The sequence below is a fragment of the Peromyscus leucopus genome, chromosome 15 (assembly GCF_004664715.2).
Source record: "Peromyscus leucopus breed LL Stock chromosome 15, UCI_PerLeu_2.1, whole genome shotgun sequence".
In the NCBI taxonomy this organism is placed as follows: domain Eukaryota; kingdom Metazoa; phylum Chordata; class Mammalia; order Rodentia; family Cricetidae; genus Peromyscus; species Peromyscus leucopus.
This window is the reverse complement of record NC_051076.1, coordinates 44,457,564-44,476,233: the sequence shown is the minus strand read 5'-3', so window position 1 is coordinate 44,476,233 and position 18,670 is coordinate 44,457,564. Positions and strand designations below refer to the sequence as shown.

Sequence of the window (18,670 nt, the reverse complement as noted above, 5' to 3'; positions counted from 1 at the left end):
AGGACTATTCAGTCTGTTGCAAAGTACTGATTAAATACCTGGCATGCTGCTTAGGGATCCTCAATCATGTAACTTTTTTGACAGGCTAAATGGGTTTCTCTTAATTTGTAGATTATTGCTGAAGGAACTCCCTTTTCAGCATTATGAAGAAGGCAGGAAGTCCTCAAATAAGTGCCCTGCCGGGAATCCGACAGCAGTGAGTCTCCCACTGAATCTATCATCTGCTGACGAGTGGGCCTTTTAATCTTCTGATTAGTGGTGCTTAGGCCTGACTTATAGACTGGCTACAGGAAATTCAGAAATGTCATACATGCATTAATTTTCAATCAATTGGTTTTTAGGAAATATGCTCCTTGGGAAAGGATAGTGTACAATTTGTTATCCTAGATGCTATTATAATGATATGGTTTCCTGAATAATCACTAAACAATAAATTCACTGGTTTCCGATTGCTTACTGACTGTGCCCAAAATTCTTAGTGCAATGTTTTGTAAATTATTTCTGTAAAAATATAGATTTTTTTGTTTGTTCCTCTCATCCATATTGATTTTTCTGTTATTTTCTAAAAGTATGTTTAATTTATAACTATTAATTTATATTTTGTGGTGCAAGGGTCAAACCTTGGGCTGTACAGAAGCCAGACAAACACCCTACCAGTGAGCAGCTAGATACCTAGTCTTTTTTAAAATGTTTATTTTCAGAGAACTCCAGATTCCAAGGAAGATGGAAGCATAGAAAAAAAAAGGTCTCCCATGCCCATCAGATTTCTCAGTGGTTCAGATTGTGCGTAAGTATATACAGTAAAAAAAAAAAAAAAACAAAAAACAAAAAACAAAAAAAAAACAGAATTAACACTGATGTATGTATATATGTTTTTCAGATTTATAAAAAAATTTAGCATGTGTATTTATTTAACTTTTGTAGCAATCAAGGCTGAAAATTATTCCATTGCCTCAAAGCTCTGCTTTTATAGACTGCCATCTATATTACCTCAAGTTATTGATTTTTCTTTATCTTTATATTCATCATCTTGAGAATTTTTGGCAAATGGTGTCATATAGAATATGAAAATGCAGGACTGGTATGATCCTGAAGATAATACATACTGCTTTCTATATGAATAGTCATTTTTTTCACATAGCATGGTTATATTACTATGTTACCATCCACTTTTCAATGAACACTGGTTGTTCAGAGTTTTCATCTGTTAAAAATAAAGCTGCTAGAGTGTATGGAGATGAACGTGATATGCATGCATATATATTTAAAACATTTGATCCAGCATTTATTGTATTAATATAATTGTATATTAAAGAAGCTAGGTAAGGACTTCCAGGGAGGCTATCACTTTCAATGTCCTCTGTAGTATGTGTTTTCGCTGCTTGCTGGATGCCTTGTTTAGATGACTCTGTTCCCTTGGTGATTCTGTCCAGTGTTGTTGATGACAGACCCCATGCCTTCCTTTCTTTACATCTTTATTGTTGATATCATGGAATGTTTTTATGTTTTTCCTTATTATGCCTCTTTTTCATTTATTGATCTGGACACAGGACATATCCTTTTAGTAGACTGTGGTATGTTCTCACCTGGGAATTTGCCTCTCATATTTCCAACAATTGCTATGTAAACCTCTGCCTTTTATTCACACTGGACCTTACCTTTGCCAGTCAACTGCGAATATGTAGTGAGTCCTTGGTCTACAGTCTTGTCTTGCTTGCCTCACTGTGTAGTTTTGCTCATCAAATATTTTTCTCTAAAAAAAAAAAAACAAAAAACAAAAAAAACTTACTTTTAAAACTTAAGACCCTACTGTAACTTCATTATTGTAGATTTATGTAATATTTATTCCTTTAATACTATTTTAAAGTATTTTTGGGAAAGAATGGCAACTGTATTGTCAATATTGTATTTAGCCAAAAGTAGAGATTCTTGAATTTAAAGTTAAAAAATTATCTAAAGTAATTTTTGATATCATTTTCATATTTGCTTACAATATTTTTCTAACCATGGTTTTGATTATTTCAAGGTATTTTAACAAAATGCCTCTACCTTTTTAATTCTGTTTGTTTTGCTTTTATTATATTCATACCTATCCTGAAAAAGAATACTGTATCATATAGTCTTTCTTAAAGTGGTCTAGATACCTACAGACAGATTACAACCGTCAGCCATACATACAAACTCCTATTAACACTACAGACAGGAATACAATATACTATCATAATCACCCAAATCCCGACTATGGGTCTTTGTTTTATTCCTAAGTACTCATATCTGTTTCCTCAGCTCATGAAATTGCATATGTTTAAAAATGAATTTTCTATCTTTTTCTTCTTTCTCCTTTACCCCCCAAACTTATTCTTTTTGTTTATATTTAAAGTATGCATTAAGTCACTCTAATGTAAAATGTCAAAGTTATATAAACAATAACAACTGAAAGACAGGACACTGTCAGGTTGTATTTAGAAATTCTTGGTGTCTGCCTATCATCAGAATTCCATCAATGTCACTCTAGTCCATGTTTTTATTTTAACTAATGTACTCTTTCCATATTGTTCTCACTCAAGTCCATTCTGCACTCCTTCAAAGAGTCATACTGAAGGGAGATATCATCCCAGAACTTTCTATAGGAAGACTACATATTATGTAAACCTCTTAGGACTTTCTCCAATATGTGGTTCTGATGTGACCATCATTATAGACCATCTTCCAAAGTGCTTTATTTTTATTTACTTCTTCAAAGTTTCTCTTTTCAATATAGGTTCCACTTTAGGCAAACAACTGAGGGTTAGGTGAACACGATTAACTGGAATTCTGTGCATTAGTCCTCACACCATTTGCACTCTGAATTTGTTTTGTCCTTAGCAGGTATAATCTTCTGATTTCTGTTCTTTCTCAAAGTTCGGTCGGAATGCTTTCCTGTCTCTCATCCACAGAGCTTGCCTGACCTCTCCTGCCTCTCATCCATGGAGCCAGAGTGAGCTCTAACCTCTGACCTTCCATCATATCTGTAGGATGTTTAGTCACATTTTAATCTTGTAGCATATGGTCATGTCTTATCGTGATTCTCAGCTTAAAAAAATGGATGTAGGCATCATTACATTGACATTTTCCTCCAGTCATACTTGGTTCTATACTAGTTCTCTGGGCCATTCAGCCTCTGGGTCCTGGTGCTCCAAGCACTGTCAGGGGTGGGTTCATGCTTGTGGTATGAGTTTCTGGATGGACCAGTCATTGATTGGCTACTACCTCAAACTCTGTGCCACCTTTACCCCTTATCTGCCTTTCTAGCACATCCCATAGGCAGGACAGACTTTAGGTGGAAGCTCACATGGTTGAGTTGGTGTCCTAGTTCCTTCACTGAAAGTCATGCCTAGTCATAAGAGATGACCAGTTCAGGCTATAGATCTGCAATTGCTAGGAGTCTTAGCTGGGCTCATCCTTATAGATATTTGGGAGTTTCCTTTTACCAGGTTTCTACCTGACTCTGAAATGCCCATGCCTCTCTTTCCAGTTATCTCTTTCAGTACTCCCCTCCCAACCTCCACTTGATCCCTCATGTTCCCATGCCCACTTACGACCTATCCACCCACAAAATCTCTTTTATTTCTCTTTCCCAGGGAGATCCAAGTTTCTCCCTTGGGCGGTTCCTGTTACCTAGCCCCTCTGGGTCTGTGGATTACAGCAAGGCTATCCATTATTTTATAGCAATTATTCACTTATAAGTGAATACATACCATGTTTGTCTTTCTGAGTCTGGGTTACCTTACTCAGGATGATATTTTTTCAATGTAATGATGCCTAACAATATTCTGGTATATTAGTAGAATGGTTCCTAGCTCAATCGGTATCAGAAAGGCTTCATCCAACAACTGGTAGAAACAAAGGCAAAGATCCACAGTCAAGCATTAGGTAAAGCTCTGGGAATCATGTCGAAGAGTGGGAACAAAGATTGTATGAGCCAGAGGGGTCAAGGACATCACAAGAAAATCCACAGAATCAATTAACCTGGCCTCATAGGAGCTCACAGAGACTGAACCAAGAACAGGAGTCTGCATAGGACTGACCTATGCATATATGTGATAGTTGTGTAGCTTGGTCTACTTGTGGGACTCTTAACAGTGGAAGCAGGCCTCTCTCTGACTCTTTTACTGGCTTTTGGGACCCTATTACTCATGTTAGGTTGCCTTGCCAAGCTTCAAGACATGTGAGGTACTTAGTCTTACTTTAACTTGATAAGCCATGTATTGTCAATATCCATGAGAGGCCTGCCCTTGTCTTAATAGAAATGGAGAAGGGGTCGATGTGTGTGAGGGGAAGGTAAAGGGGAGTTGGGAGGACCACTAAGAGCAGAGGCGGGAAGGGAAACAGAGGAGGGTTGTGATGTAAAATAACTAAATAATTTAGAAATAGATTATTTTTTAATTATATAGGCACATTTGCTTGTGTGTGGGAATGCAGATGCCCAAGAAGGCCATAAAAGGGCTTTGGTTCCCTTGGGGCTGGAGTGATAGCCAAAGCTGTTAGCTCTCTGATAGGGGTGTTGGGAATTAAACTCAAGTCCTCTGCAAGAGCCACATGTGTGCTTAACCATTGAGTGGTCTCCCCAGCTGTTGCATTCAAATTTCTTGGTCCATGTGTACTGGTTAAATAGTTTTTCAGTCTCCAATTCTCCTCAACATCTAACACAGTACCCCACACATAATAATAATATGAGCTGAGGTATTGTGTTAATAGTAATATGGACTGTGAAAATTTAATTAAGAGAATACAATGAAAATTCATATTTTTACTTTTCTCAGTAGCTAGTGGGAATCTTGCAACTTGCCTCAGATATGGCTAAAAGATATGATTTGTTATTGTTTAAGTAAATAAATTCCTATACTTAATCCTGTTCTTAATGTACAAAAGGGAAAAGGTGTGTGTGTGTGTGTGTGTGTGTGTGTTGTGTGTGTGTGTCCCTTAATGTAGATTAGGAGTTTGAGGGTCTGATTTAATACCTTCTCTTCTTTATCTGTGCTGTCCTCTTTATTTTTTCTTTCTCATTTGTATTTTTGCTGAAGGCATTGATGTTAGATGATGAAGATTTGGGTACATTAATTGCGTGATACACCTCATTTGAAAAGCATCCTTCTACTTTATAAGCTCTAGGAAATTGCCCTCATAGCTTAATCCATGTTACAGATACTTGTTTAAGTTAGAATAACAAGTGGTCTCACAGTTTTATTTTCCTATATTCCCAGAAGTTTGCATTTTTCTCAATAATATGATGATTTTTTATAAAAATCCACACTCCATTCTTTGCAGAAATATGCACTACAGAACCAGAAATATTTAAAGGGTGATTTCAGCAAGTCATAGAGGTATCTGATGGGTCTCAGAGCAATGACCTTGGGAAATGAAGAGAAATGATGCTTTTCTTATGCTCAGAATGAAGCTAACATATCTTCAAGGGGGAAAATGAAAGGGGTATTTGAATTTTATGTTCACACTAGTAAGGTGAGTCCTGTATATTTTAGTAGTCGAGTGTTTACTTTCCCTGAATTTGGTAAGATGTTGTCAATTTATTTCTAGTTGAATATGACAGTAGTAAGATTTTCAAAGTCTAATGAAAACAAGTAACATTAAACTTGTGATTTATTGATTCAGATTATGTGCATGTTATTGTGAGTGAAGTCAACTTACCTTTTGTCATTGAAAAAGAAAAAAATGAATGGCCTGTGAAACTGTAAGAGTCTCTGACTCTTACTGACATTTGAGATCCTACTCCTTATACTGGGTTGCCTTGCCCAGCCTTAATACATGGGGAGGTCCTTTGTCTTACTGCAACTTGATATGCTATGTTTTATTGATACTCATGATACACCTGCCCTTTCCTGGATGGAGAAGACAAAGGAGAAGATTAGGGTGTGGGAGCAGGGAGGAGGGAAGAGGCCAGGGGCTGGGAGGTGAGGATGGGAGGGATGCTGTGGCAGGGATGTAAAATAAATGGATGAATAAAAAAAGAATGGGACTGTCAGAAGATATTTTCAATCACTAACATTATCTCAAAGTGAGTTAATTTATTTTAATCATATTTATAATATGAAAGTATAAGATACTGATCATACTGACTTCTAAAGTTTTATACTAGTAAATGTATTTTTAGTAATGATAATGATGCCTACAAATAACTTCATATTTTATTAATTCTGTATATAATTTTTGCATGTCTCCTAATTCACAATTATAAATAATACTATAATAGATATCCTCTCAGTACACATATATTTATGTCAACATAAATTCCTAGAAATAAATTTGCCAGATAAAAATTTAGTGCACAATTTACACTTTGATATGTGTTAGTAAACTGATTACAAATGATTACAAATACATTACTGATTTGAATTTTATATGAAGCAATTCTCTAGAATTTTGTAGCAATTAGATTTTATTATAACATCATTTTAGTTGATAAAAATCACCTAAATGTACAAATTTCCTGTTTTGTTGAGATTCTTATCTGGAATTGAAATATATCTAATATAGAAAAGTATAGTAAACTGTGAAGACAATTATCATGCAACCACCAAGCACACAAATTACAATAATAAAATCAGCTTATTTCACGTAAATGGAAGTTATCTTTATTTAACTTTTATACCTCCAAATTTTATACCTCTAATTCTTATAACTCTAGTCTTAAAAATAGAGTAGATAGATATATCTTACAAATGAAAATAATATAACTATCAATAATAGTGTAACACTAAGTATGCCTTTCTTTTTAAAATTGAGCATATTACATACATTTTTATATGGGGAATAATTACAATGCAAATTGCTTGGAATTTACTCTTTGAATTAAAGACAACCTTCTTGGTAAAGTGGAAATATGAATTAAAAATTGTAAGCATACTTAATTAATTGCTACAGATGCTGAATGAAGAGCCCTAAGATTTTTTGCTCTTATAACATTTTTCTCTAATCATTTTATGCTTATGATTGGGTGTAACAGACTTTCTATATTTACCAAATGCTCAGTTAATTATTTAATAGGCCTTTGCCTTCCAGATGGCAAACCTTTATACTATCCTTTGTAGAATGCAGTGATTTTTCATTTCATACATTATGTTTTAGACTCTGCATTTTTGTCCTTACACTTTCAAGCTTTCTTGAAGTTGTCTGATCTGTGGCATTGCAGAAACCACTTGTTGCATGGGGTGTTTTGCTATTGGTGCTGATTTTTACAGAAATCCCGTGTCGTTTTTCTAAGTTTCACTCATTTCATGACGTACTTTCTTCATTAGTCCATGCTCTTTCTCTTTGCCGGTTAACTCCTGTCTAAAGCCCTCATCAAGACTTTGAACTATTATGCCAACTCTTTACAGCTTCTCAAGCAAGTTGACAATCAGTATTAGATACCAAATATAACATTGTTTGATGTATACTGACATGGGTTATGTGTAATTAAATTCTGTTGTTATTTTTGAAGAAATCATTGATTACTGCTTTGGATATATCATCACAAAATTATTGATATTTGTCAGAAGACAAATTTTTCTCTCCTCCCATCTCCAAGCATAACATGAAGCAGGATCAGTGGATGCTAAAATTGGAGCAGGCTGGAATTTGTTTTCTTTTCTTTTTGAGACTATACTATAATTACACCATTTCTTCCTTCTCTTTCATTCCTTTACCCTGTACTCTCCTCCTTTCTCTTTTTTAAATGTATGGCCCTCCCTTTTTTTCTTTAATTGCTGTTAAGCACATATATGTTTATACAAATATATTTCTAAATATAGCCTGCTCAGTCTGTATAATGTTACTCTTTTGTATGTTTTCCGGGCTGACCATTTAGTAGATAACCATTCAGTGTGCTCTTTCTTGGAGAAGGAAGTGGGGGCAGAAAGATTTTTAAGAACCAGAAGATCAGGGAGTTTGCTGTGAGATTTTATCTTCTATTAACATCAAAAGTTACAACCACAAAAATCTCATCAACATGACTGCCTAAACATGATTGGACCAAGCATGACACCAACAGACATGCCAAAAGACATGGAGAAAAGCCCACAAGGCCTCAACCTTACATAGAACACTACAGGCAACTAAAGAATTTGTGAGTAGGCCAGGACTTGTTTGACAGACTCTTTTGACTTCGGTATCATGTTTAAAATATGTAGATATATGCACTAATTTATTGACATTATCCACTTGCTCTGAATAAGTGGCTTGTATAACTCATATCCCTTTTGACTTATGTGATGGGGATATATGTGAAGATGCTACTTCTAAAACTTAGGGGCCCCAGATGTATGCAATCCAGTCACTTGGGAAGCAAAGCAACAGGGTCACAGCAGGCCAGTATAACTACCCAGAGTGAACCTGTCTCAACAACATAAATAAGACTCATAGGAGGAATACTGATCATATTTAAGTGGAAAGTACGTTAGTGTATCTTGCACGTGAAAATACTAATTTTCAATTTGTGAATTATTTGTCACTATCAGTTACATGCCATCAAATAACTTGGAGGTAAATGCATTATCTGTTTTTCTTTTAGGTATGAAAATGTTTCACTCACTTAGGTTATAAAGCTAGATGCTATGCAGTTAAAATTAGAAGATAAACATTGCAATCATATGGAGAATCTGTTTTGAAATCGTCCTTTCCCTGTTGTGTTCAGTAAAACAGAATAGTCCATCCTTTTTTCTCATAACTATTAAAATATTTTCAAAAATTTTACTCCTCCAAGTGATGATATTAAAAGACATCTCATTACTTTAATACCATGCCTAGCATTTTCACATTCCAGTAACACAAAGACTACTTTGAGTTGTGAATCAATAAAGTCAATAACCATTCCATTGTCTTGGTATTCAAGTGCAGTGATTGCAAGATCCATAGTTTGGGGCATTAATTATTAGTCATAGAATGGTCATAGTTTATCTCTGTAATATATCAATATTGTAATGATTTTCATATAGAACATCACTCCTTTTTACGTAATAACTTTAAGAGAGTCAAGTTCTTCCTTTAGAATCTGTGTGCCTAATTTAGTCATAGTAAAACAGACTATTTAAAATTTAAATGGCAAGATATTTATTCTATAAAATGTTCATTCTCACAGCAGTGTGAATTAAAGGCAGAGAGGAGGTAAATCTCAGAGGAGACAGGCAGGTTTCTGTGAATTGTAGGTCACCCAGTCTACCTAGGGAGATCTAATTCAGCCAAACCTACACAAATGACATTTGTGTGGACATTGCCTCAAAACAAGAAAAAAATGCAAAGAGGCTAAGTTTGTCCTTGTCATCATTAAATAGTTTTCCACAGCTGAGGAAGGCTTACTTCCCCTATCCACTCTTAGACATATCAGTTTCTTATTTTTTGCATCCAACTTCTGAATGCTTGTCTAAGCAATGAAAATATTTGTTGGCAAGTAATAGATTGTGTGTGCTTGACTTTAACAAGTTACAATTTAACTTATTTTAATTATTAAAGTTAGAAAAATTAGCAGTATTTAAAAACACATATAAACCAATATAAATTTTTATGGGTATGGGTTTTTAAATGTAAAAAAATTGCCAATATATGTGTATACATGTATGTATACACACATAATATATTGCTCCGTGAATATTTCTATTTTGTTATGAGTAGATTTTCAAGTGAAATGTAGTCATGATTTCCACTTCTCTGTGAGAAATTCACATTGAGGTGAAATACTATTCTTTTGGGAGCAGGAGTCCTGTTCTTGACTCTCAGTTCAATTCTGTAACTAGTGTAACAGGAAATCTCGGTTAAATGCAGCAGGCTGTGCCTATGCTTTTATGAAATAAATCTCCTTCACAGACAATTCCCAGAAAGGCAGAAATTGCACTCAAATGTAGAGCGATGATAAAACTCAAATAAAAACACATGTAATAAAAGAAATTCTGCTAGAATTTTGTAGAAGTTGTCATGATTCCACTACTTGACCAATTTAATTTTATGCAAAATGGAACTACAAATAATGTTCGTGACAAGACTCATTGACATCTAATTTTAAACAAAACTATGTTGATTTTTTTCTCCCTTTGGTGTGGGGTGTGTGTGGTATATGTGTAACTGTGTGCTGCATGCATGGATGTGCATGCTCACGTGCATGATCGTGAGCACATGCAGAAGCCAATGAGGAAAGTGGCTCTCTTTTCCTGTGGCTCTATCCCTTATTCTATCGAGGAAGGGCCTAGAATTAACTCTTTCAGCTAGTCTGGCTAGTCAGCAAGCTCTCAGGGTCTATCTGTCTCTGCCATCCAATGCTTGGCTACAGGTTTGCACAGCCCTGGCTTTTTATGTCAGTGCTGAGGATGTGAACTTGAGCTCTCCTGCTTTCACTGCAGCCTGCTGAGCCATCATCCCTGAAGCCCCTCACTCACGTCTGTATGCATAGTTTATAACTAACCTGGGTAATGTTTCTATTTGTATTTAGCTGCATATTTGCTTTATCAATTACAGTTTTAATGGGGATGAATGATGAAGTAAAACATAAGCACAATAATCACTTCCCCATTTCCCCATCCTTCCTCCACCCTCTCTGATATCCTACACTTACTCTCCAATTGATGGCCCTTTTTGATTATTTAAAACTTATATTTTGTCTACAGGATCCCATTTTTGGAATAAATTCTTTCTATTGAATATCATAGTAAACAGTCTCTTGTTTATGTATTTTTATGATCCACACCTTCATTGATTTCCCCTTTGAATGCATGTTTTCATTGTGGGTTCGCTTAGTACCTAAGGAGTTTTACTAAGTTTGCCTGTGATCATGAGTGCTGATTATTCCGTATTCATGTGTTTCTCAAACACTCCTCTTGATCAATTTCCTTTGTAGCATCACTTGAAATTTCCACTGACTCTACCCTTCTATTTGCTCATCAAACTTGTCATCTATTTAATTACCTCCTCCATGTAAATTTGCATGTGTTCATTGTCCACAGAGTTGACTTCCATAATGGTAATTTCTTTTGTGTTATGTGTCCTTTGACCATGACATCTTTTTATACAGCTCTTTTCAGTCATTGTTTTCTCCCATCTACTCAATATTCTGAGCAAAGATCTGTGAGTCACTTGCTTCCCTTGCCTCCCTTTCAACACATTCTGTTTGGTTTTGTATTTCCTGACTTATTTCACCTTGTCTTTCACTTCCCCGGAGTAAAGTCTCTGCCCGATATATATTTTTTTTTACAATAGATCTATAACTGCCCAGCTAGCACCCTCCTTTCCCTTGCTGATGGCCACACCCAATAACACAACAAGTTTCTGTTTTCTGAAAAACAAATTGGAGCTTATGTCATTCCCTGACCAGATGCCATGCAAAGTAATGCAATTTCCTTCATGGCCAACCTTTATGCAAAGGCAGAGAGAGGCAGCTGCGTCTATGACATAAAGCAGGGAGATTCTTTTTCTCCAATACAAATTTCTCACTTTGCAACACTATTATAGCTAATATTTCCATCCCTACTGTTTGGGTTAAAAGGTTGAGTTTGCTCTGATGAACACACAACCCTGAAGTTTTTAAACAAAATATGTTTGAGGAGTGTCAGCTGTACATGGAAATTGCAAAGGTGGTACTGAATGTACACTGACCTACCCATTTTCACACCTTAATATTCCTTTATCATTGTCTGTTTATCAGAGCTAAGAAGGGCTCACGGAATTTTAGTGTTATCTCTCCTCCAAATAATATTCAGATTTCATTTGCTTTGCTTATGGTTTCTTTTTCTGTTCTCAATATTCAATTTAGAACCTTTAAATACATTATTCCTTTAAGTAGGAAAAACTTGACTATAGGAATTGAAAATGTAATTTAATAAACCCTTTTAGAGGGTTGAGCAAAGAGAACAAGGGTGATGCTGGGAGTTAAAATGTGAGGGTATTTGCTGGGTATGATGTTCTAGGACTGAAGATTTTGTTCCTATGGGAATCCTGGAAAATGAGGATTTCCTTAAGCCCTTGACTTATGAGATTTCAAATGCGAGGAGCATTAGAAGCAAGCATTTCCATTATATTCAAGAATAATACATTTATGATTCCAATCTCTAAAAATATTTGGAAACAATAAAATATGCACCATTGACTATAGCTGAAGCTCGAGTGAATGTTTACAAATTTCTTCCTAAAAGATTCTCTCTGTGGCCTTTGGATGAGCTTTTAGTATGGGAATGGGCTTTGGTACTCAAAGTTTTGGAGCAATTAGGTTTGATTAAGGCCTTGCAATAGGGTTTTGTTTCTCATTACACACAATTTATAATCAACTTAAGCAGTCTGAATTTTGTGCATCCATGTTTACATAGATCTTTTCAAGTTTCAGTAGGGGCTTCTGACTAAGTCTTCTCCCTCACACCCTGAGGGAAAAAATCTGTGTGGCTGTCTGTTTTCCTGGAAGAGGCTCCTGTAGACCCTGAACAGTCAGGAAATTGGATTATCTGGTCCACTTTTGATTTCCTGGGAGCATATTGTGTAGTTATGAGTACATTTAAGAAAAAAATGGCAATACATGCCTTTAAAATATGAGATATATGCAAGATTTATTTGCTGAAGTATCTGTGAATGTGTATTTATGATTTTGGCCTTATTTTTAAAGTCATATCTCTCTCCTTGATATAGTGTGAAATAAAAAAAATTGCTTAAGTATTAGAAATGAAAAATTTATATTCCAAATGCTAATTATCTTCAGATCAGGGCTCTTGTTATTATACAAAAGCATGTTTATATAGGATTCATTAGAAATTAGTTTGATTTATACGGCTGTACATCCAACTAATAAGTTTATTACTTATCATCATGTTCTTATAATATATGAGTATGCAAATATTTTATGTAAAAGCACTTTAAAAGACATAAAATCAATAAGCACTTGATTTTTTTATAAAGTGCTAATAACTCCCGCAGTTATTTGTTTTTAGGTTTTATTTTTTGTGTGTGTTTAGTACCTGAAGTTATAATTAGAAAACAGCAAGGACAGGGAGGATTTTACATGAGTTCCATTTCATCAATGTGCCTTGGGATTAGAAATTCCCCAAGTCATAAACCTTCCCTCTACTTCCAATGGAAATTTAGCCATAATGTCAAGTCATTATAAGTTTATTAGGTCCTTGTCATAATACCAGTTATAAATTAGATCATTTTATAGTCTCAAGAATGGAAAAGTAATTAAATTGGTGGTTTTATTAGTTGATGGACAGTTTCAAAGAGTTTATTTCTCTTGGAAAATCAAGGTATATTGTTCTTTTATCTTCCAAAGAAGTGGCAAGAGGAAAAAATGGAGCTGTAACACCACAAGGTAATTTTAGCATGAATATAGACTTGATTTTATTAATAAGTATTAAAATATGTATTTTAAAGATGTGAAGTTTTTGCTTTAGAATTTAAATATTAGGATCTTTCTTAATTAGTATGTGAATTCAACTTCAAAACATATTTTATTAGGTGAATTAGAGGTAGTCATGTTAATATTACAGTCTATTCTTTGAAAATATGCTAATTGAGGCTTTATAAATGACATGGAGATTAAAATCTTTGTAAATTCTTAAGTGTTATAATTAGTCTTTATGTTTTTTTGCTTTCTAGACTCAAAAAATACAAATGATTAAAGTCAGTTAAATTGAAAAGGAAATCTTGAGTATTTTCATTCTGTTAGCTAATTCTAAACTTGTCTTCTTGCCTCTCAGGTTATTTATTATTTTCATTGTATTCTGGAAATGCTAATAGAAATACAGAAAATTAAAAGAACAATATATTACATCATAAAAATCATGTTCCAAAGTGTCTTGAGCCCATCTTTCAGTATCTCTGTTAGAACACATGTGTTTTCTAATGCAAAAGTCATGGAGATCTACAACTCACTGTCTTCTACACTAAGTTCCATTTAAATTTTTGTTGTCTGAGCTTCTTCAAGATGAGGTACTCTAAATCTCAGCTTCCCATGACACAATTGTAATGCAGAGTGTTGTGTATGCATATATTTTTGTAAAATGTGTTTTGTTTTTATTCATTCACTCATAGACTAATTTAAATAGGTGGCATCATGTAGAAAACTTTATTGTGTTTCCTTAGTTTATTTCAGCCACCCTTACACATTTGACAATGCTTTACCCATGTTCCTGTATTTGTCTTATATTATACTTTACTGAGTGTGCCTTCCTTATATTTTGTTTATCCATACAATTTTATATCCCAGCAACTAAAGTGAACAGATCCCTTTAGATCCCCCTTATTACTACTTCTGTAGAAGGCATGGACAGTGGAACAATCTTACTGTAACTATACAACAACAATTAGAACAATTAGAAGCCTGGGGTTTTGCTGACCAATTCTATCACTCTCTCAGCTTCTACATGGTGTAGCTCAGATTTGGTAGCCGTGAATACAGGAAATGTTTCATATATATATATATATATATATATATATATATATATATATATATATATATTCCAAGTGGTATGATCTGAAACAACTATACTAGCTTCAACTTTGACTTTTGTCTACAGTTTAAGAAGAATAATTCAGTGACTAAAACATAAATCTAAATTCTGCTAGTCTCATACTAATCTACAAAATGTGGAGTGAAAGGATAAAAATTCTGATCAAAACTGAAGTGGCAAGAGAAACGACAATTAGAAAATGTCAACTCTCCATGATGCACTGTAGCAGAATTTTGTTTCTAATAATTGAATTTACCCAGCTAAGTGCCCTGTGACACCTAACTAACAAGTCAGAAAAAAGGAAATGGCTGGTCATGAGTGAAAACTGTGGCAGAATCAGAGTCAAGCATGTACTTAAAAATTGGCTGGCCTCAGATTCTTCTTTTGTTACTAAATCACAATTTTTCATTTCCATGAACATAATTAAATAAATAAGCAAGACTGCTTCATTACACAGGTGTGAATCTAACTGGAACTGTATCCCTAGTCTTAGCAAGAATTCTATGCTCAGTCTTGCTCTAATATTAATTTTGTATGTTTATTTTCTTTTTTTAAAAAATAACTAATGGAAGAAAAAGTAGAAATACACATTTTATATTTTATTTTATATGGAAGTTGATTTTTTTCTAGAAAAATGGTTTGGAACTACATTGATAAAGTTGAAATGAGTTGTCATATTTAAAAGTTTATTTCACTCCAGAAGTTGTTTGACTCTGCCTCTCTTTTGTTTATTTGCTACAGATGGATTCCATGACTGCCCAAAACTTTACTTCTGGGCTTAATTTACTCTAAAATGTGAAGGTCAAGAGATAGTTGTTGGCGATGATGATGAAATAGAATTATTTAAAACTCTTAGTAGTTCTTTAATGAGTTACTTTTTCAAAACAGCATTAAATAAAAAATGTCTTACTTTTTAAATAGGCAATCTTTTTCTCGAGTGTGAACAGTGATGAAGCCATTTCTATTAAGGCACTGGAATGACCTTTGAAAGAAATTACCTATAGAAAAATAGCTTCATTAGGAACTAAATTATACTTGACTTAGGAGTGTTTCTTTAAGTCACACCTTTATACCTGTGTTTCTGCTAGAAAAAAAGTCTTAGGACAGACAATATCATGGCACAGCCAAAATAAAAAAAACAGCCTCCACACAAAAGTTTTGACTGACTCTGTTGCTCTGGGAGGGCCATAGCCTCACCTCAGGAGACAGGAAATCTTAAGCGGGCTGATGGGGTAAGAGCTTGTGATGTCCCTTAGCAGACCAAGGTTTAAGTTTTACTCCTTTCCCAGTTGCTCAGAAGCAATTAGCGTAAGTAATTAATACTGTTACTCTGTGAATTCCGTGGCTGCTTGATTTATTTTCAAATCATATAGACAATTGTAGTATCCCTTCAGCATATCTGAATGCATAATTGATATTTCTAGGGTTATTGACTAGGTTTCTTTTTAAGATAATGCAATATTTAATATTTTCTATTAATTTCTTAAAAACAGACCTTAAGTGGTAGATATATTAAAACTTATTATTTTAGAATATAACAAATGTTAGAAAGACATCAAAAGAGCTGTCAGAAATTTGGCACATGATACAAACTTCTCAATGTAATTGTAAATACAAAAGTATTAATGTAACACATTGAGGTAGAGACACAGATATGAGAACCATTTTATCTTGAGCCAGGAGTGCATTTATTGACTATCAAAACTTTATGAAGTTCAAAATTAGACATATATGGACTACTTTTATAAACTAGAGATTGCATGGCCTAAGTCAATTAAGTTGCAAAAAAAACTATGTAAAATTTCACATTGTGTGTACTATATGCTATTTATAACCCCTTTTTCACATTTTAAAAAATTTAACTTATCATTTTGGAGTTTGGCAATTATTTTCCTATGTCCTTGATTACTTATTCTATGCTTTTTTTCTTGGAAAAATAAAGGGACAATTATGCTATTTTCCTTTTATCCTTGCTCTACCATTCTCTGGGTTCTACCATTCTGCATCTTGTCTCTTCTTTCCTTCTGTGAATTCTGATATCCTTTCTATTCAACTTTCCTTCTCAAATTTGAATCAAACTGTTTGACAGAGTGTCAGGGCTCTGACAATCTGGGACATTCTATTATTTGTTACCAAATGATTAGCTAGTAAAAGTTTTTCATTTTATGATTCTCATCTTGCTGAGTTTGATGAATATGATCTAATATCTGGAACTTTTATCTTTAAATGTCATCAGTTTCCTCTTTGAGCTAAGTTCATTTTTCTAACACAGTTTAAATTGTTTTATACTCACACAAATGTGCTGCCGTGGAAGCCACTTCTTGTTCCCTTGAGGTGGTCCTAGGTCTCGAGGAAGATACGAGGATTCCCTGCTTCTTCAATTGGTTCCTTTCCAAATCAGTAACTTTTCTATACTAACAAGCTCCCTACCAAATATACATATTTATTTTTGAAACAATCTTTGAATAACCACATTATTCTTTAGTTTAATTTCTGAACACCACTGAATCCATTCCATGCTCAAGATATTTACATTTTAGTTTGAAGGATTTTGGTGGTGTTTCTATTAGGTTGTAATAAATCAAATCCACCCATTACCCCAGCTCTTCTGGTCTCTTTTTTTAATGAGTTACTGCCTGAATATGTGTCCTGAAATCTTCACACTGTGAAGTCACTTACTCTGTGATATGTAAATTATTTTTCAGTCAAAAAAATGTAAATCTTTATTTTGCAATTGTACTCTGATGACAGAGATCAAATTGAAAAAAATGTAATGACAAACTTTTTCCTTCTGAAGGCTGTATTTGCATGGCTTTATATGGTCTAAATGTTTGCATGGGAAATTCATATTTCATTTTACATCTGCATACCTTATTCTTTAGTTTCATTCATTCAAAGTGCATCTGGAGGACACTTAAAATACTTAAAAGCTTTCGGTATATAAAGAACATCCTTATCAAGAGAAGACATTGGAGAAAAATTGTCAAAGTATTTAAAAAGATTTAGAGTAACAGGAGATACTTGAAATATGAAATAGAATCGTAGTAGTTACTGAGGTCATTTGAAGTTTTTTTTTTTTTTTAAATACCAGTATACCAGCTACTATAGCGTGATCATCTTTAATGACTGCTCTACTGAAGAACTGGGGATAAACCAAACCAAATCAATATGGATTCTTTAAGGCATGGGTTAAAAAGGAGCAAACCAGCTGATAAAGTGGCGAGATGGCTCACTTGGTAAAGACACTTGCTTCTACACCTGATAACCTACCTCAGTTTTAATGCCTGTGTACAAGAGATCTGACTTTAGCAAGTTGTCCTCTTGCCTCTATATGGATGAACAAATCAATAAATGTAATAAAAAATGTAGTAATCAAGCAAATCTAGAATAAGGTTTCTTTTTAAGTTCTAACAGTTTTGTGTTCTTAGTATAGCCAGGGGTTAGTAAAATGTCTTGGATGGCAAAGCATTTGATAGGCAAATATGAGGACCAGAGTTTGGATCCCTACTAACCACACAAAAGTACAGAGGTCCCCAAGGTGGACTCCTATACTCTAGTGCTGAGTGGGTGCAGACAGAAAGATCACTATGTCTTTCTTGCCAGTCAGTCAAGCCAAATTGATGAGTTCCAGGTCCAAGGGAGATGTGGTCTCAAAATCTGTGGTGGAGAGAGGTTAAAGAAGATGCCCAATGCTGATCTCCAACCTGTACACACCTGTGCTCTCTTCTTCCACACACACACACACATGAAATGAACACACACACACACACACACACACACACACACACACACACACGTAAAAATGTATATTGGTGAGTATGTTCAGGATTTGGTGCTGGTGGCCTGTAATCCCAGGGGCTTGAGAGGCTGAAAGAGTAAGTTCACAAGTTCAAGACTGCCTGGGAAATTAGTGAGTTCCCATTTAAAAAAAAAATTAGAAAAGGACTAGGCATGTACTTCAGTGGTAGGGTATTTTCAGTGGTAGTATTGATCAAAAACCTTACCACTGAAGTGTGAGACTCTAGGAATAGTCCTCAGTTATAAGGAAAAATTTTAATTGTTTGAAGTGAGATTAAAGAGCATGATTTAGTTTTGCATCTCAAAGAACCACATTTGAATATTGATACTTTTCTCGAAATAGCCAGATTTTAGTCTAAATTTCCAATCCACTTTCAACTTGGAATTTAGTCCCCAGATATAGTACAACAATTTTATAGATA

General features: G+C 34.4%; 1 protein-coding gene across 1 annotated transcript in view; it reads right to left on the bottom strand.

Annotated features, from left to right (window-relative positions):
• The window catches only part of Rgs21 (regulator of G protein signaling 21), a 44,992-nt gene extending 27,932 nt beyond the window's left edge, over window positions 1-17,060 (bottom strand). The window contains exon 1 of the mRNA XM_028884626.1: window positions 16,744-17,060. The gene's annotated coding sequence lies outside the window, so the exon portion shown is untranslated. The remainder of the gene's footprint in view (window positions 1-16,743) is intronic.
• Between the last annotated feature and the right edge of the window lie 1,610 nt (window positions 17,061-18,670).